The following is an 18,684-nucleotide window of genomic DNA, read 5'->3' as shown; positions in this document are numbered from 1 at the left end:
TTGGGGACATATTCTCTTTAATTCAAGAAATAGATGCAAAAAATTAGGCTTGAATTCCTGGCTCCATGCCAATGACTAACAGTTCTCTTTAGCTCTTTTTCTGGGCTGCTGCTATAACTGGATAGATGATGGTGACTTTTAATGGCTGCTTTGGGGCTTGGGAAAAATATATATATATATGTGTGTATAGAAAAGAAAGCTATTAAGGACAGGAGATTGTTGAAAGCTTTACTGACTTTCATGCTGTGAAGAGAAGAGGCCAAGATACCTTATGCTTTTGATGCCTGAGGGTCACTAACCAAAAAGGGAAAAGAGAAAAACACACGCACATGTTGGGGCTCTGATTTGAAATCATTTTTCTTCTTTCCATCTCTGGGTACCCAAATAGGGTCAAAAAGCCAGCACCTCAGTTATTTCGTTGAAAGGTTAACAAATGTCTCAACTTTCAGCACATATTCCCACAAAAGTGAAAACTAAGTAAGTTGAGCTTCAAGTCACTAATGCTTTCTTCCTGTTACAACTGTAGCCTCATGGTGAACTTTAGAAACAGGTTCGAGTTTTTCATAATAATTTTCCCCTGACATAAGTGGTAGATAATTAAACTAAATTCTTCCCCTCAAGAGTTAGGTTATTTCTGCAGTGGGATAAGTCAGAGTGGTTTGAAATGTGATCTAACGTTCAATCAAATGTTATCTCTTCTTTAAAAAATGGTATCCAAGTCAGTCATTACATGTATTATTTGCATTTAGGAGAAACTATGAGCTCATGTTATGGCCAATGCTATCATCTTGTGAAATCGCAAATGTCTTGATTTTTTTTTTTTAAGAAAATGGAAACAGTTCTCTCTGTGTGCCTCATGAAACTCTTTTGGCACCATCATTAATGATCTTGGGTGGAATGGAATTGAGATTAGTCAAAATAGCTACTACTGGACAACTGCCAAACATCAAAGCAAGGCAAACAGAATATGTAAACTCTGTAAATACACTAATTTGAATTTGTAAGAATAAGTTTAGTTTTTTAAGTGGGAAAAAGAAAAAAAATTCTTGTGAGATAAACTTTAAATACTGTTGGGTTTAAATATAACGTAAATGCAAGGTGGGAGAATTATCATACATTATTATTAAATATTAATTTGTTCCTTGATTAAAGTTTAGGAAATATGCATTTATATTGCTTCTAAATTATATCTATGGCTGAGTCCATGCAATCAAAACTTTCTAGATGCCTAAAAATGTATAAGGTTGCTGTGCATTTGTAGTCCTTCCTGTACGTTACAGTTCCATGCACATGATTATTCATTATTATGGACCTGTTTAAACATTGTACTGTCACTCAACTGAAAAAGATGTGAATCCTGTTCACAACAAACAAAGTCATATTTTTAAAAATAAAGGCCAGAAAATTAACAAAACATAATATTTCTGTTATTTTGCTTTGTTTTGTTTTTGTTTATTTATTTATTCATTTATTTATTTATTTATTTTGTCCACAGTTCTGTTCCCTTTGGGCTGATAAACATATAACTATGTGCTTACCTCACTACTAAAGAATGGTAAGTTTCTAATCTCTCTCAATATAGTGCTTTTCCATTCTAGTACTCATTTGTCTGAAAGAAAACAAATACCCATTCACTGTAATGACTTAACTTCACATAGTAACATATATTATTGAGCAGATTGTATATGTTATCTTGTTTTATCCTCTTTTTATAGTGTAGGTAGGTGGAAAACGTTATTATGGTTAGTTTTAAAGAAGGAAATTTAGACACATAAAAGGGAAGTGATCTTTCTAAAGTCACAGAACTAGTTGATGACTTATTTTTATTCTGTACAAAGTAAAAAATTAAGCACAGTGTCATGCTTATTTAATTTTAAGGTAGGTATATTATCTTCATTTTACATTTGAGGAAAGAAAATGTTAAGAGTTAATTAACTCGCCCAAGTTTATGCAACCAGCAAGTGGTAATGTGAGATGCTAACCTGGCTAAGGCTGACTTTAAAAGTCATTCTTCTTCAAATATATATGGTCTTTAGATTTGGTCTATTTTTTTTTTTTTTTTTGTATTCCAAATAGTCTTTTCAACTAGTCATAATTTTATTCTTCTTTTTTTGGTGGAGATTCTGACTCTCAATTAATGGATCTCAATTTAATACAGTCATAAGTATTTGTAGAGACGTAGCAGTTGTATGCTTCATTTGCAGATGGTTAAGATGTGTTGTTTTATTTATATGTTATTAATTGTCACCTTACAAAAATCTGAGTGGTCTTTTAAAGAAGTATTGCATCAAAGAAATATTGTGTCTGTGCATAATGGATGGTTGTCATTGCAGAAAGGAAAAATAAAACCAGAATAAAATTTCAATCTAAGCAAGGGACTTTTATCTTATTAAATATAAATCATGTTTGCATAATGTTCCCATAAAATAAACATAAAAATATAATAATATAATAATGTTCTTGTAATAACTAACCACCTTAGGAAATAATATATTATACATACTATTGATATTTCTGTGTCCCTTGTTCAAATTTATTCTTCATCCTCTTACTGCTAGAGTATACCACAATCAAGTATTTAGTATTAATCCATCTCACATATGGCTATACACTTTAAGGTATATGTATGTGTCAATATACATCATGTAGTGTTATGTCATAGATTTTAAAATATAAAGCCACCCTTTTGAGGCATAAGAACACAGGCTTGCCTGAACTGAGGTCAAACCAGGGCAAAAGATAAAAGTCCCTGTTCCTCACCGTCAACTGAGCCAACATCTAGTAACAAACAACAGCGGAGAGTCACACAGGAAAAGCAAGAGAGTGGAGAGAACGCATCTGTGTCACAAGCATGTAAGTAAGAATGAAAGCTCAGGATTGAGCAAGATCCATGAAAAAATCCTTCGGACTCTTAAGTTCAGCCAACAGAACCTCACCACTAAAGAAATTTGAAGCCTTTTGTGTCCTGGAGGTAGTAATGGCAAAGTAGATAGATCGATGGTCAGATAGATAGATAGATGATAGATAGGCATATAGGCAGATAGGTCGAGGGATAAGCAAAACAGCTAAAATGAGCCCGAAAAAAGATCCATGTTCATTTGCAGGCATAAATACTATTTTTTTCAGTCTCTACTATTTTGTACATTATGATCCACACTAGATGAAAAATTACAAGACAAAAAAGAAAGAAAAATTGGAAAAATTCACCCATTCTAAAGAAAGTTATTAACAGAGTCAGACAAAGATATGATCCAGTTGTCTCAATTATCAGAATCCACTTTAAAATAATCATGATTGATATGTTAAAGAGTCCAGTTGAAAAGATGGGTATCAGGCAGGAACAAATGGGTAATTTCAACAGAGAGAAGAGAACTAGAAAAGTTAAATGAAAATGAGAGAAATGAAAGGAACAGGTAACAGCAGTAAAAAAAATAGCTTCAAAAGGGGTGCCTGGGTGGCTCAGTCATTAAGCATCTGCCTTCGGCTCAGGGCGTGATCCCAGGGTCCTGGGATTGAGCCCCGCATCAGGCTCCTCTGCTGGGAGCCTGCTTCTTCCTCTCCCACTCCCCCTGCTTGTGTTCCCTCTCTCACTGGCTGTCTCTATCTCTGTCAAATAAATAAAATCTTTAAATAAACAAGTAAACAAATACCTTCAAAAAACTTACCCTCAAAACAGCTGAGGAAAGTAATTAAAATTGAAAATCAACCAATAAAATTATCAAAACTTAATCACAAAGAAAAGAGAAAAACAGTACCCAAAAGCTATGATGAGATGGAAAAAAACAAACAAACAAGAGAGCACACAATTTGAAATAAAATATCAAACTGTCTCCCAAGAAAAGGAGAGAAAGCATATGGAAGAAGAAAGGTTTGAGGGATAATAGCTAAGAAATTTCTAACAATAATGAAAGATATTAAACCACAAAACCAAGAATCTCAGGGAAACCCAAGCAGGATAAATAGGAAGGCACACATACACCATCATATACACATAATATTCAAATTTTCAAATCGATTTAAAAAAAGATAAAATGAACATCTTGCAAGTGGCCAGAGAGAAAATGAACATAAGAAATACAGATAACATGTCCTCCGAAACAATGCAAACCCAAAAGCAATGAATTGACATTTAAAGTACCAAAATGAACAAACAAACAAAGGATCAATTTAAAATCCTGTACCTCAGGGACGCCTGGGTGGCTCAGTCGGTTAAGTGTCTGGCTCTTGACTCTCTCTCTCTTTCTCTCAAATAAATAAATCTTTACAAAATAAAACAAAATAAAATCCTATACCTCAGAAAAATATTTTTCAGAAAATAAAGGGAAAGTATAAAGTATTATTTATTTATTATTGTGGTTACGTATTCTGTGTTACTTGATTTATGAGAACTTGTTATGTCTTTAAGACTTCTGTGTTGCTATACATTACTAGTTCATCTTTTTTATCCATTGTAGGATATTTAATTGTATAAATTTAATTTTAAAATCCATTATTGCTGATAGGCATTGAGTTTTTTGTTTTTTCTCTATTATAAACAATAATAAGTACACTTTCTCTTTGTCTTTTGACTGGGAAAGAAGCCTCTATATTCTGTACATTAATCCTCTGCATTGTAAATAGTTTTTTTGCAGTCTATTTTTCTGCCTTTTATGAAGTTTTTTGATGCATGGAATATTTCAGTTTCATTTAAATCAGTGTAAAAATCTTTCACTCTTATGGTTTTCACTGTCAAAGCTTTATTAAAATTATTAATCTCTACTGTGTCATCCTAAAGATATTTTCTTCTTAATATTTCAAACTTCACTTTTCAATCTTAGATATTAAATATGTCTAGTATTTATTTTTAATGCTAACTAAGGTAGTGAGTAAATTTTTATTTTTCTTATGACAAGGTGTTCTAAAATATTAGACCATTATTACCCACTAAGTTTTCAGTTGTATTCAGGTATCAATTAAATGTAACAAAATGCATTTAGTTTAAATGGTATAAATTAAGTTTTCACATATATATGCACTCATAAAATCATCACTACAATCAAAGATAAAACTGGACTCCCGAATTTTTCATGACCCTCTGTAATTTCTTCTTCTAAACCTTCCTTGCCCATTGTGTCCCAAGGCAATTGCTTCACATTTTTTTTCTGTTCCCCAATTTTTTTTTCTTATTCTCAGGGAAGCCAATTACATGTATATTAGGCTGTTTGAGGTTGTTCCACAGGTCACTAATGATCTATGCATTTATTTTCAGTCCCTTTTATCTGTGTTTCATTTTGAACACTTTCCATCGGAGTGTCTTCCAGTTTACTATTTTTTCAAATTCAATCTGTTGTTATCTTATTCTATGTGTTTTTCATCTCAGTTTACCTTTCATCTGCAGACATTTGATTTTCCATATATTTCATGTCTGTATTTAATATAATCAGTCTTTACCTTTCTGAGCATTTGGAATCCATAAGTCAAATAATTTGTTTTAATGCCCTTGCCTACTAATTAATAATTTCTATTGAATAGCTCTTCTCTTTATTATGGGTCATATTGTTCTGTTTCTTTCCATACCTGGATAATTTTTATTTGATGCCAGACACTATAGATTTTACCTTGTTGGGTCTGGGTATTTTTTAATTCCTATAAGTATTCTTTAACTTTTTTTTGGTGTGTACTCACGTTACATGAAACTGGTTGCTCCTTTCAAGGTTTGTATTTAAGTTTGTTGTTAGGATCACGATCAGGACAGCATTTAGTTTAGAGCTAAATTTAACTCACTAGTAAGGCATATACTTATATATACTACCTGGTTATTCATTAATTCCAAGGTTTTTCCATTCTGGCTGATGGAAAACAAACTCATGTTGGTTGATGGTTAGCTCCAAGGACTGTTTCCTCCGTTGTTTTTCAATGTATATTTCTGGGGTGTCAGGAAATTTCTGATCAGAAATTCTTATTAGTACTCAGATGAAAATTTAAGAGTGATCTTCTGTAGTCCTACAGATGTCTTTGTGTAGCTCTCTTCTTTCTGGTCTTCCAACTTACCAATTCAGGCTGCTTCAGGCCCTTAGGACTCACAAATTTAATTTTTTTTTCAAGTTAAGGAGAGTACTAGTCTCGCCAGGGTCTTCTTTTTCCTGCTGCCTGTGTGATATTTTTTAAAGGCATTAAGTTTAAGCAGTCAAAGGGCTCACCTTTTTTGTTTTCTCTTGCTTTGGTATCACTGTCCTGCATTACCTAATGTCTGAAATGGTTTTCTTATGTATTTTTCAGTGTTACAGTTTTGCTAGGAACAGAGGATAAATCCAGTCCCTGTTACTTTTTCTTAGCCAGAAGTGGAAGATCTCTAATTTTCAAAGTTTTTACATTTGTGTGGTTTTGGTTCTGATTCATTGATCCATTTATGTTTCACTACATAATTCCGTACTCTCTTCCCATTATAGATTTATAAATATATTTGATAACTTAATAAAACAGTTCTCTTCACTTTTATTTTTCCTTAAAATTAGTTTCATTAATTCATAACCCTATTCTTTTTTTATATAAAATGTAAAATTAGCTATCCTATGTTCATAAAAAATCTGCTATAATTTTGATTGGGTGTACAGTTAATTCTGAGATTAATTTGAGAAATAAATTAATATAAAGTAGTCCTATTTGTGAACATGGTTTCCCTTTCCTACTTATTTAGGTTTTCTTATCTTTCAATAAAAGTAAATTTTTCTTTATAAAAGAAAAAAACATATTTATTTCCTATTTGTAGTTTTAATTACTTTTGAAATTTTACATGCATTTAAATTATAATTTCTAATTGTTTAGTGTCTAAAGGAACAAGTTGAATTTTTTATTATAGACCTAATAGAAAATTGCTACATTTTCTTCTCTTTTTTTATTGAGCTTTAGCTGGCATATAACATTATATTAGTTTCAGGTGTACAACATAATGCCTTGATATTTGTATATATCACAAAATGATAACCACAGTAAGTCTAGTTAACATCTGTCACCATTTAAAGTTAAAAAACAATTTTTTTTTCTTGTGAAAAGATGTTTTAAGATGTACTATCTTTACAACTTTTAAATATGCAATAGAGTATTATTAACTATCCTCACCATGCTGTACACTGTATCTTTTTAACTTGTTTATTTTATAACTGGAAGTTTGTACCTTTTTACCCCCTTCACACATTTTACCTATTGCCCGCTCCACCACCTTTGGCAGTCACCAATCCGTTCTTTGTGTCTACAAGCTTGGCTTTTGTTGTTGTTGTTGTTGTTATTTTTTAATTATACATATAAGTACGGTCATATGGCATTTATCTTTCTCTGTCTGACTTATTCACTTAACATAATGCTCTCAAGTTCCATCTATGTTGTCACAGGTACAAGATTTCACTCTTTTTTTATGGCTGAATTGTATTACATTGGATGGATGGATAGTAGAGAGATAGGAAAGAAAGAGATAGAGATATATATCTCACATCTTCTTTATCCATTCATCCACTGATGAACACTTAGTTTCTTTTCATATCCTGGTTATCATAAATAACCAATGCTGCAGTGAACAAAGATATATCAGTGCATGTATTGTTTCAACTTAGTGTTTTCATTTTCTTTGGGTAAATACCTAGAAATGGAATTGCTGGATCTTATGGAAATTCTATTTTTAATTTTTTGAGGAACTTACATACTGTTTTCCATAGTAGCTTCACCAATTTACATTCCCACCAACAGAGCTAAAGTTTTCCCTTTTCTCCACATCCTCACCAACACTTGTTTCTTGCCTTTTTGAAAAACCATTTCTAACAGGTATGAGGTGATATCTCATTGTGGTTTTAATTTGTATCTTCCTGATGATTAGTGATATTGAGCATCTTTTCATGTGTCTTTTGGCCTTGTGTATGTCTTCTTTGGGAAAATGTCTATTCAGACCCTCTGCCTATTTTTTAAACAGATTTTTTGTTTGTTTTTGTTTTTATTTTGCTATTGAGTTGCATGAGTTCTTTATATATTTGGTATATTAACTCATTATCACATATATGATTTACAAATATTTATACTCATTGTGAAGTTTGCCTTTTCATTTTGTTAGTGATTTCCTTTGCTGTGCAGAAGCTTTTTAGTTTGATGTAGTCACACTTGTTTATTTTTGCTTTTGTTGCCTTTGCTTTTAGAGTCAAATCCAAAAAATCATCCCCAAGACTGATGTCAAGGAGCTTACCACCTATGATTTCTTCTAGGAGTTTTGTGGTTTTAGGTCTTACATTCAAGTCTTTAATTCATTTTGGGTTAATTTTTGTGTATGGGATAAGACAGTAGTCTAGTTTCATTCTTTTTGCATGTGGCTGTCCAGTTTACCCAACACTATTTATTGAAGAGACTTTCTTTTCCCCATTGAATATTCTTGGACCCATTGTCATAAATTAATTAACCATGTATGCGTGGGTTTATTTCTGGACTCTCTGTTCTGTTCCATCGATCTACGTCTTTTTTCTTAACATAATACCATACTCTTTGGATTACCATAACTACATAATATAGCTTAAAATCAGGGAGTTTGTGCTGAAATAAGTAGAAGAGAAAGCCAACTTAGAGATGTTACTGGAGAGATGCCATCAAGAGAGTGAGAGTGAGAGAGACTGCTCACTTACAATAGTAATTGCCCCACCTGCTTTGCCACAGATCATGAAATCCCCTTATTACCCAGTCCTTTAACTAAAGTCATTTAAGACTCTTTATTAAAATACAGTATTATTCGGACAATATAGATTGACAAATCATTTTTAACTGCTGCTAGAGTCGTATTTCATGCTGGTCCCACCGAGGAAGTGTAAAAAAAAAAATCAGAGTGTGATGCCCCCAGCTTTCTTCTCCTTTCCCAAGATTGCTTTGACTATTCAAAGTTTTTGAAGTTCCATACAAAATTTAGGATTATTTGATCTATTTTTGTGAAAATGTCATTGGAGTAAAGTTTTCTTATTAGTAATCTAGTTGAACTACTAGTCTAGTAATCTGTATAATCTATATCGACAAACTTAATTGCCTGTGAAAATGACGTATGAGATTATTACTTTCCATGTATATTCATTTTTTTCTGTTCTTATAGTGTGTATTACACTAAGAAATGTTGGCATGAATGCTTTCTTCTTTCATTTATTAATTTAATTAGATATGTTAATAGATTATCTGGAGTTGAAATACTCTCATACCTCTATAATAAACCTAACCTGAGCAATTTAAAAAATAAATTGCTAAACTTGAATTGATGATACCCTGTATAGTGTGGCAGCAGTGAGACTGCCTACAGACCACCAACTACCAGTGAGAATTATTGTCTAAAGCTTCAGTTGCTGCACTTTAAATCCACTGGCTCATTTCCAACAAGGTCAGCTTCGCACCAGCCACTGTTCTTACTGGCCAGTAATTAAGCACATTGAGGATCAGTGATAACAGTGGACCAATCTTGAAAACAGGGGACTTTTTCTGGTGGTGGGCTTTGGCTCAAAATCTTCCTGAAAGTCTTGTTAAATCATTCTTAAACTTCCTGGCATATCTGATGCTTCCATTTAACCTTCCTTTCCTTTCTCCTTCACTTAGGACAAGAATTACACTGTGGTATGCTGGATGTCCTAGCCTTTTTAAACTTCATCTTTGTTTTTTGTCACAGATATTTCCTCTAATGAAATTCTTATATGTTTAATCTCATCTTGATGTCTGCTTCTTAAAAGACCTAGACAAACAACTGGTACAGCTACTGGGATAGTCTGAGGAAACGAGCTACAAGGTTGGGATTTGGAAATGACTCATTCACTGCTCAACAGGCAAGGTGACATCTTGGTTGATAAGTAAGGCATGTATATTACCTAGTAAAATGTGGTGGCTCAATTGTTGAAATTTTTACTAACAGTAATTTGGGGAACTTGCCCCATAAAGGGAATGAAGTGGGAGATGTAAAGTGGAAAGTTGAAAAGTATCAAAGTAACAATGCCTACAAAGATAGTGGAGTTGGCTAGTTACTGCTACATTGTATCGAAGCGCTGCAGAGAATAATGACAGATTGAGAGCTTTTAACTAGCAGTTAATGTAAGAGTCACAAAGGGCATTATCTCCTGCAGTGGATAGGCTGACACGTATGAGCAGCAGACTGAAGACCGGCTACAGAGCTCTAGAGGCATTTGACTGCTCAGCAAAACAGATCTATTTGGAAAAGAGTGAGGAAAATCTGGTATCTTGAAATATGTGGAGATACGAGTCTGTATGTCCCTAAGGATGTTGACTTTGCAATTTCCTGGACCCTGAAGTCTTCCAGAAATAGTCCACCCTCCCTTAGTATGACTTAGCACTTGGCTGTACTAGAAGATGCTGCAGTAGTCTCTTCCACAGGTGAAAGATAGTCCCCTCAGAAGTTGTTCTTGCCTGCTGTCATGGTGACCAGGCAAAGAGTAGGATTAAATCCCAACATAATTTGGTTGAGGATGTGCTGTGTCTGATAAGGGAGGACAAAGACTATTCTTTAAAGAATTGAAAGATTTAGCTGGAGTGTATTGGCAGGAATGAAGGATATAGTTCTAAGACTGGATTTTTTTGAGACCACTTGACCAAGAGGATCAGAATATAAGATTTTTTGTAGATGGGCGTTTAGGAAGTGATTATGTCCTGAGGGTAGAGCCCTCATGAATGGGCTCAGTGCCTTAAAAGAGAGCTTAGAGAGCTTCCTCACTACTTTTGCCATGTGAGGAACACAGTAAGAAGTCAGTTGTTTATGAACCAGGGTATGACCTCTCACTAGACACCACATCAGCTGGTGCCTTGATCTTGGACTTTCCAGCCTTCCAAACTGTGAGAACTGTCGCTCATACACCACTCTGTCTGTGGTGTTCTGTTACAGCAGCCCTAACGGACTAGGCAGATACTATGCAAGTGGTAAGGACTGTAACTTATATGAGATCCCCCCCCCCAAAAAAACAACAAAAACCAAACCAAAACAAAAACAACTGCACATCTTCCTGCATCAACTTTTTGTATACTAATTATTTTATATCATTATATCTATTTGAAAACAAGATAGAGTACATACAGTATTTTTAAGTATTTCAAAGAAAACTTTCAGTATCCAAAGAAATATTATGCTTTTGATACACCAGTTCAGCCTGATAAAACATAAACTCACACAAGCACACATACTATTACATATAATCCTTCCCTAAAGTTTGCATGCACACACACATGCTTACACATGGCCCCATGAGTCTTCTGCACTATCAGGGATACTTAGTTGAAAAAGTTTGTAAAACTCTGCCTTATAATATATTGAAATAATTACCCTTTCTTTGACCTTAGAGGTAAAGACACACTGCCAGAGGTAGACCTAGTCTTGTTGAAGATGGCATTTGTCCAATGAAGGCAGACAGAATTTTTTACTGTAGGACTCCAAGTTGAACCTATATCCTATTTCCTAAAAACTAGATTACCTTGTTTTATGTTATTCCCTCTTACTTATTTTAACATCTACCCCTTACTCAAGTTTTGTATAGATGTCCAGCCTAAGATCATCCAGATAATTAACAGCCAAGCTGTGATTCCAACCTGAGTCAGTTCAAACTCCCTAAAACATGACACCACATCATAAGCTATTCTTATGTTTACTGAAATATTTCTTTCATCACCCAGACATTGGTTCCAGACATATTCTATGTAGGTAGGCCAAGTAAATCTCATCCACAGATAATATGATGTGCCTTCAACTATTAAAAAATGACTATCCAGATTATTTATTTCACATCTTTATTTACCCAGGCTAGATGGTTTGTGTTCTTCAGGCATTTCACATATATTTTTTTCTAGACGTTTCACTTTAAATGCAGTCTACTGAGGATTAATTTCTGCTAAAGTATGATACCCTGAAAATACTCAGTAGTTTCCAGTGTGGCATGATAAATACAAAATACTATTTATTGAAAGGATTCATTTAAGTCCTCTATATTTAGTATAATGACATGCCTTGATTTACTCAATATCATCTTAGTTTGTGCCTACCATCCCAGGGTAATAGAACACCTCCCTTGCACTCTTAAAAGAGACTGGTTTGGAAAATATACTATATGGTTATTCCATCTGTCTTTGCATTTGCTTGGTTTTGTGTGAGTCATCCTGTCATGCCTATTCTCATGAATGGCGGTTTCTTCTCACTCATAAACACTTTTATAAGCCTCCTTCCACCTCATTTTTCCTATGTTTCTGTTTGTGTCCTTTTCCTTCTCACTACTTAATTTCTCATTCACATAGACCATTTTTTGGTATATCATCCTTCATAAAACTCTATTTTATATTCTCCCCCAAAAGTTCCTATGTCACTCTTAAGTCAACAGGTTGATAATACATTGTTTGAGAGCATTTTAATATGTTCCAAGCTAAGGCTTTTGAATACTCTCATTATCCAAAATTAATATTTTGGATTTCTCAGCCCTTTCATAGAATCCGATATTAGATTTTAAATAAGTACTGTTAATTGTGAAACACTAGCATTTGAACAATTGCCCATTAGTGTAAAAAGATTTGACTTTGTTTCTGATTAGCATCCCATATCTTACATCCTTTATATATTCCTTACCAGTGAGTCCTGTCTCTAAGTGTCCATGTCACGTTAAATGTTTAGATGCTGCCCGATAATATAGTACATCTCCTATAAGGCTAATATTCTAACACATCATATAAGAAACAAAAGAGTATAGATACTTGGGCTAAGCAAGATTGCTCAGGAACTAATGAATAAATAATGATATTTCATGAATAATTCAAGATGAACGTTGGATGCCTCAAACAATCTTTATCTGTGAAACAATAAAATCTTTTAATGTGACCATGTGACATGCAGTACAAATAGGAATGGGGTTAATTGTATCCTTGGAAGCATGTGTTACACTCCCACATTCTGCCTCTGTATGAGGATTTAATGCGCAGGTGAGGCCTTAGAATAATGGGAAGTTAGCAGCTTACTTAGAAAAGTGTATAAAATTTAATTCATATACTAGAGAAAGGATTCTGACATTATGTTTGCCATCATCAAAGCAAATGTTTCCATACAAAGAAGAATCAATAGAAAGCTAACAAAGGAAATGCGGGGTAACAAAATGTCACAGCTCTGCCTCTTACTGAGATTTGGGCCAGTCATTGGACCTGTTTGAAGTTACTCAACTGAAAATTTGTAACTACATTGACCTTTAACCATCCCTAAGCTTTCTGCCACCTAGAAGGTACTATAGATTATTACAGTATTGGTTCTGAGGGTAAAGAGAATTTGTTGGTTTCTTTAGAATGTCAAATGACATGCCAGTTTCAAGAAATGATTGTAGAGTATACAGGAATTTTAAAACAGTGAAACTAACACACACACCAAACGCAACAAAACAATAAAAGCCTAGGACATCTAGGACTCCACAAGAATCAACTAGTCTCACTCAGTTTAGGCGTCCTCACTCATCTCATCCCATCCTCTGTACTTGGATAATTTTGAATTACCTGAGCTGCAGCATGTATGAACTATGTGACTTTACATCCCTCCGTCTAAGTGTCTCTATCTATAAAATGAGTTTAAAAAGTGTTATCTTCATAGGGTTTTGTAAAGATTAAGTGAGGTGATACATGTAAACCTCTTAACTATGAATATTAACCATTATTTTCTGGTAAACACACACATCACCCACCCATATAAATTAGCATAGACAAAATATAACGAATAATAACAAATATTTAATACTACAGTAACAGAAGAAGCAGAGTTACAATAACAGAGTGCATTGTTTTCCAGTTACATTAGTAAAGAACGTTTAAGTAATTTTAGGAATTTGCTATGAAATTGAGATTTCAGTTTCATTTGCTTTGCTGATGAATAATACATAACATTTTAAAAATGATTTTGTTATTTGTCATTAATCATGTAAATTTTTACACATTGTAATCTAATAATCCCACTTCTGTAAATATATCCAATGGAAAAACCAGTACAGGTATGAAAAGCTAAGGACGTATCTATCCATGGCAAAATTCTTGATGATGGTAAGATAAACAACGTTAATATTCACCTTGAGCATAATAGAAAACTTAAATGATAATATTATAAATGATGTCACAAAATGAGAAACTGAAAATAAAAAGTATTACTGTTATCTCTCCAACTCTGGAAAGAGTCATATGAAAAAATACAGACATTCAAATAATAAAAGTGCACTACTTTTGTTTTCTAAATAAAATTATGAAGGATTTCTCATTTACTATTGTCCAAAATTTTGTGTGATGTTGTTACATAGTTTTTATATAATGAAATTAGTTTTGGATTATTTTAGAGGAAAGATAATCTAAAACATTAGTAAAATAATAGTTATTTATGTTCTGAAACAATTATGTTTTTAAACACTTACCATATGCCAGGCTCTGAATTTTCCAGTGCTGAAAGAAGGGATACATGTTTTACTGAATTTGAAGTGGTTGTGGAAGTGACCTTTTAGCTGAACTGTCAGCCAAAATTTGTAAATGCTTTTGTATCCATTTATCCTCCTCAGAATCCAGGTAGCAAACTCATGGAAATGAGACTATCCCATGAAGATTATCAATGCCAGATATTATTAGTGAAATTCGTCTAAACTCAGTCCACACACACACAAAACCAGAAATAAAATATTTATCAAAATAGTCACATACAAATTCTAGTCCAATTATTACAATTCTAGTACTAAAGCCGCCTTTGGGGGTGATACAATCATAGTTCAGTTCCAAGTCCATGGAAATCCCATGTTCTCTTACACTTCCTGAAAATTTAGGAGTTCTAGACTAATGCTGTTTATTCCAGGCCCTCAAGGCATGTTATCTCTTATTATTTTCTATCAAATATCTTCCTTCATAGTTTTGGGGGAAAATGTATTGGGTTGTTTGTTTTTTATGATGATTTTAGAGGTATTCAGAATGGTTATACCTCTATAAAATGCTTGAGTAATATTTTTCCCCTAAAACTTAACAAGTGGCTCAGAACTTTTAGTATCTGTTCAATCCATGCTTGATAATACATGCGCTAATTACTCATGACTCACTAAAGTTTCAGCAGGCTGTAGAAGACGTGTAGTTAAACATAAGTAGTCATTAAGAGCTGATTTGAGGTAGCAAGAAACATAACAAAGGATGGGTGAGTGAGGTACTTCTGGGGTTTCCACTGTTACCAATAATATACATTTTTCCCTGTCTACTTTCCCTTTTGCTTCAAGTACTTGAAAACTGAGGTCTAGCTTTTCACGCAAATTAGAAGTAAGTAGGAAAATAAAGTGAGAGACAATAAGGAGGTATACATACATGTATACATACATATTATATTTATATACAGACAAAATATAGTAATATAATAAAATCCATTCCATAGCTTCATTATATTTGAATAAATGTTTACAGTACTTAATTCAAAGATTTATTTTTCACTGTATTTAAGATGGTCCCATAGTACCTCGAAGACTGTATTTTAAAGCTGTTCTTACATGGTTGGATATATATTCTTCACCAACGAACAGTGTTTGTCCAGGTCTTGTAATCATAGAAGGTGTTATGTTCTTTTTTTTTTTTCCTTCTTTACTCAGTTGGATTAAAAAACCCTTCTTCCTCACACATTTGAGAGAAATGTGAGTGATTCTGTCAAAGAGAAAAGCAGAAGTGATGCATGATAGATTGTAAAGCTAGAAACTAAGAGAGTCTCGGTTTGCTATGGCATTTTGCCATCAGGAGATGCTATTATGTGGCCTATAGACAAGGATGCCAAGACTGAGAGGTTAAGGCTTATGTCCCATTTCAGACTGTTGGAAAGTGCATCTGCATCCATGTCTGTAACTGGAGTCAGAACTCCTTTCGCTGTACTTTACTGCCCCTGCAAGGGAATTTGAAGATCGTTATTCTAATGAAATTCAGACATTAGTGTTTCCAGCATCTAGGATCAGGCACTAGAGATAAAGGAGAGTCTGTGAACCTCACTCAGTTGGTTTGAAAATTTGGAAAATTTTGAAATTTTGAAAATCCCAATCTAGCTTGACTTCCTCATTTTACAGGTGAAAAATTGGAGACCCAGGAAGTTTAATAACTTGTCTCAGTTCATACAAAGTTCAATTTCCATTTGAGACCTTGGAAAAGCATTTCTTGAGACATAATGCCATTCGAGTATGGCACACTCGTACGGTCAAAAGGATCATGAGGCATCTGTCATACCATTAAGCAGACCATGTTTAACCCTCCTCTTACCAAGATTCTCTTCCATGTTTTTCAATTCTCTTCCAATTTTGAAGAGCTTGGAAGAGTCTTTTTTTTCTTCTCTGGATATAAGATCTAATAAACACTACTGTTACCGATGCCTTTCATGAAACTGACAAAGCCCTCATGGTATTGCTTAGACATGTTTTGTTGTGCTATATTTTTGTAAAACTACATGTCCTGTATACAGTATTCGAAAATAGCTGGTCACCCTTTTTCCTCATGAGGACCCTTGGTCCACTTGACACTATAATTATTAATTCACTCCTGAATGTTTTTTCAGAACTTAAATCAAAATAAGGTATATTTCTTGACTGATGATAACATTTTTAGCTTTCTGATGAATATTTGCTTTAAACTAACTTTCTGGCTGTAGAACCTTAAATTTCATGCCTCTGTGGAAGAGCTGCCTATTACTCAGGACAGTGGGTGATGTCGTCATTCTGTGAGTCAGAACAGGCATTACTGTTTCTGTAACACAATCGAACAGGCAACACAAGCAAAAGATTTGCTTTAATCTTTCCCTTGGATATTTCTTATTTGATACATCTCATGTGGTTTCACTAGTTTTTGTTAATTATATCTTATGTATCTGACCAATCTTTTCTTTATTCTTAAAGAATCAAACAAAAATCGTATTTGTTCTTATGGAGACATTTATTTTTCCCCCAAGTTCTTTTAGAATTATTCTTAATCTCTTTGCACAAGAAATCTCCCAAGTGTGAAGTATAATATGAAAATTGAGTTTCCCCAGAATAGGGATACGGATCTGAACTAATCTTCAAGAAAGTGGGCCACTACTTTCAATCCTGCCGCTGACTCCATGTGTGGTCATGGACAAATCATGCAACTTTTATAAGCTTTAGAGTCCTTGGCTTAAAGACGAATGGTTTCAGCAAGACAGTTTGTGTATTTTCTACAAACTTCCACCTTTTATAAATGTTTCACTGAATAATTTTATGTCCTAAATTATAAATCATACAGAAATTAGAAACCTGCTGGGGTGCCTGTTCTAGTTTTTCTCTCTCTATACAGAGATTTATATACTAATATTGTATTTTCTTGAATCATTTGGAACAGTGGATTTTTTCCACAAATGTGTGCACAAAAATGGAATATATGCATCTTACAGAGACTGGAGAGACTACATAAGGAGTTTGAAGTATAGTTACACACGTGTTTTATACACACACATGCACACACAGAATGTGCATACATAGTATGCACAGACTTCGTTCCCTCATTGACTCCCCTTAAACTTATAGTCCCTTGAGCCAGAATCAGAACATGACATCCATTTAACTGTACACAGAAGTCAGCAATGAGGGTAAGGAAATAAGAGTCTGTAAGCAAACTCTACTTCCGTGTTAGCACATGGAACAAAGCAGGCGGGTCAGTGGGAATTTTGGTCAGATTTACTACTGAATGGATAAAAAGTAATAGCCACTTATTGCTGGAATCGTTTTGCTCATTTCACATTAAGAAGTAAAATTTTTACAGTGAAAATTTATTTGTACGACGGAAGTTAGGAAAGTGTGTTAGTTAAATTATACTACAATTGTTTTCAGTATATACACTTTAAAATGGCATTATATAGGAACAGATAAAGTCAAAAGAATTGATCTAAGCACAAATTTTTACTAGCTAATTTTTTATACAGGATAGAAGAAACAGAGATGGAGAAACCAAACATGGGAACCTTATAAAAGTTACAGCAGGAAATAAAGAGTGGGACACATTTCCATTTGTTCATTTTGCTCATTTTCAAAGAGCCTTTACAAAGTTATTCAGAAATCTTGAGAAGTGGGGCTAATATAATCTTTGTAGATAAAGAAAAAAATATATATATATTCTTTTGAGATCCAGGAACAAAACTTATGCCATTTGCATGTTTGTGGTATTTTAGTGCTGTCTGTGATAATTGCTGAAGTACAGTGCCCTATTTGCAATAATTAATTTGTGTCTTAGTTTGTGCCTTTTATGGTAGATATCTTAAATGATAATTTGAAAGTTAAAGTAGTCATATATAATAATTGTCATTGTGATGGTTAAACTTTGTGTCAATTTGGCTAAGCCACGATACCCAGATATCTGGTCAAACATCAGTCTAGATGTCACTGTGAAAATATATTTTAGATGACATTAACATTTAAATCAATAGACATCGAGGAAAGCAGATCACCTCCCATAATGTGAGTGGGCCTTATCCAATCAATTGAAGTCCTTAAGAAAAAAAGACAGGTTCCCCAGGGAAGAAAGAATTCTGCTTCCAGGCTGCCTTCCACTCAAGCAGCAACATCAGCTTGTTGCAGAGGTCTTTAGCCTGACCATCTGCTCAGTGGATTTTGAACTGCCATCCACCACAATTGTATGAGCCAATTGCTTAATGTAAATCAATTTCTCTTTCTCTGTCTCTCTCAC

At 33.7% G+C, this 18,684-nt stretch overlaps 1 long non-coding RNA gene across 2 annotated transcripts in view; it reads left to right on the top strand.

Moving 5' to 3' along the window:
• The window catches only part of LOC123001649 (uncharacterized), a 256,285-nt gene that overhangs the window by 179,222 nt on the left and 58,379 nt on the right, over positions 1-18,684 (top strand). For both annotated transcript variants that reach the window (XR_008961125.1, XR_006410742.2), the window contains one exon: positions 1,496-1,555. This is a non-coding gene — a long non-coding RNA (uncharacterized LOC123001649). The remainder of the gene's footprint in view (positions 1-1,495; positions 1,556-18,684) is intronic.

The sequence above is a fragment of the Ursus arctos genome, unplaced genomic scaffold (assembly GCF_023065955.2).
Source record: "Ursus arctos isolate Adak ecotype North America unplaced genomic scaffold, UrsArc2.0 scaffold_1, whole genome shotgun sequence".
NCBI classification, from domain to species: Eukaryota; Metazoa; Chordata; class Mammalia; order Carnivora; family Ursidae; genus Ursus; species Ursus arctos.
Note: the sequence above shows the minus strand (reverse complement) of the source record. Positions and strands in the feature narration are given on the sequence as shown.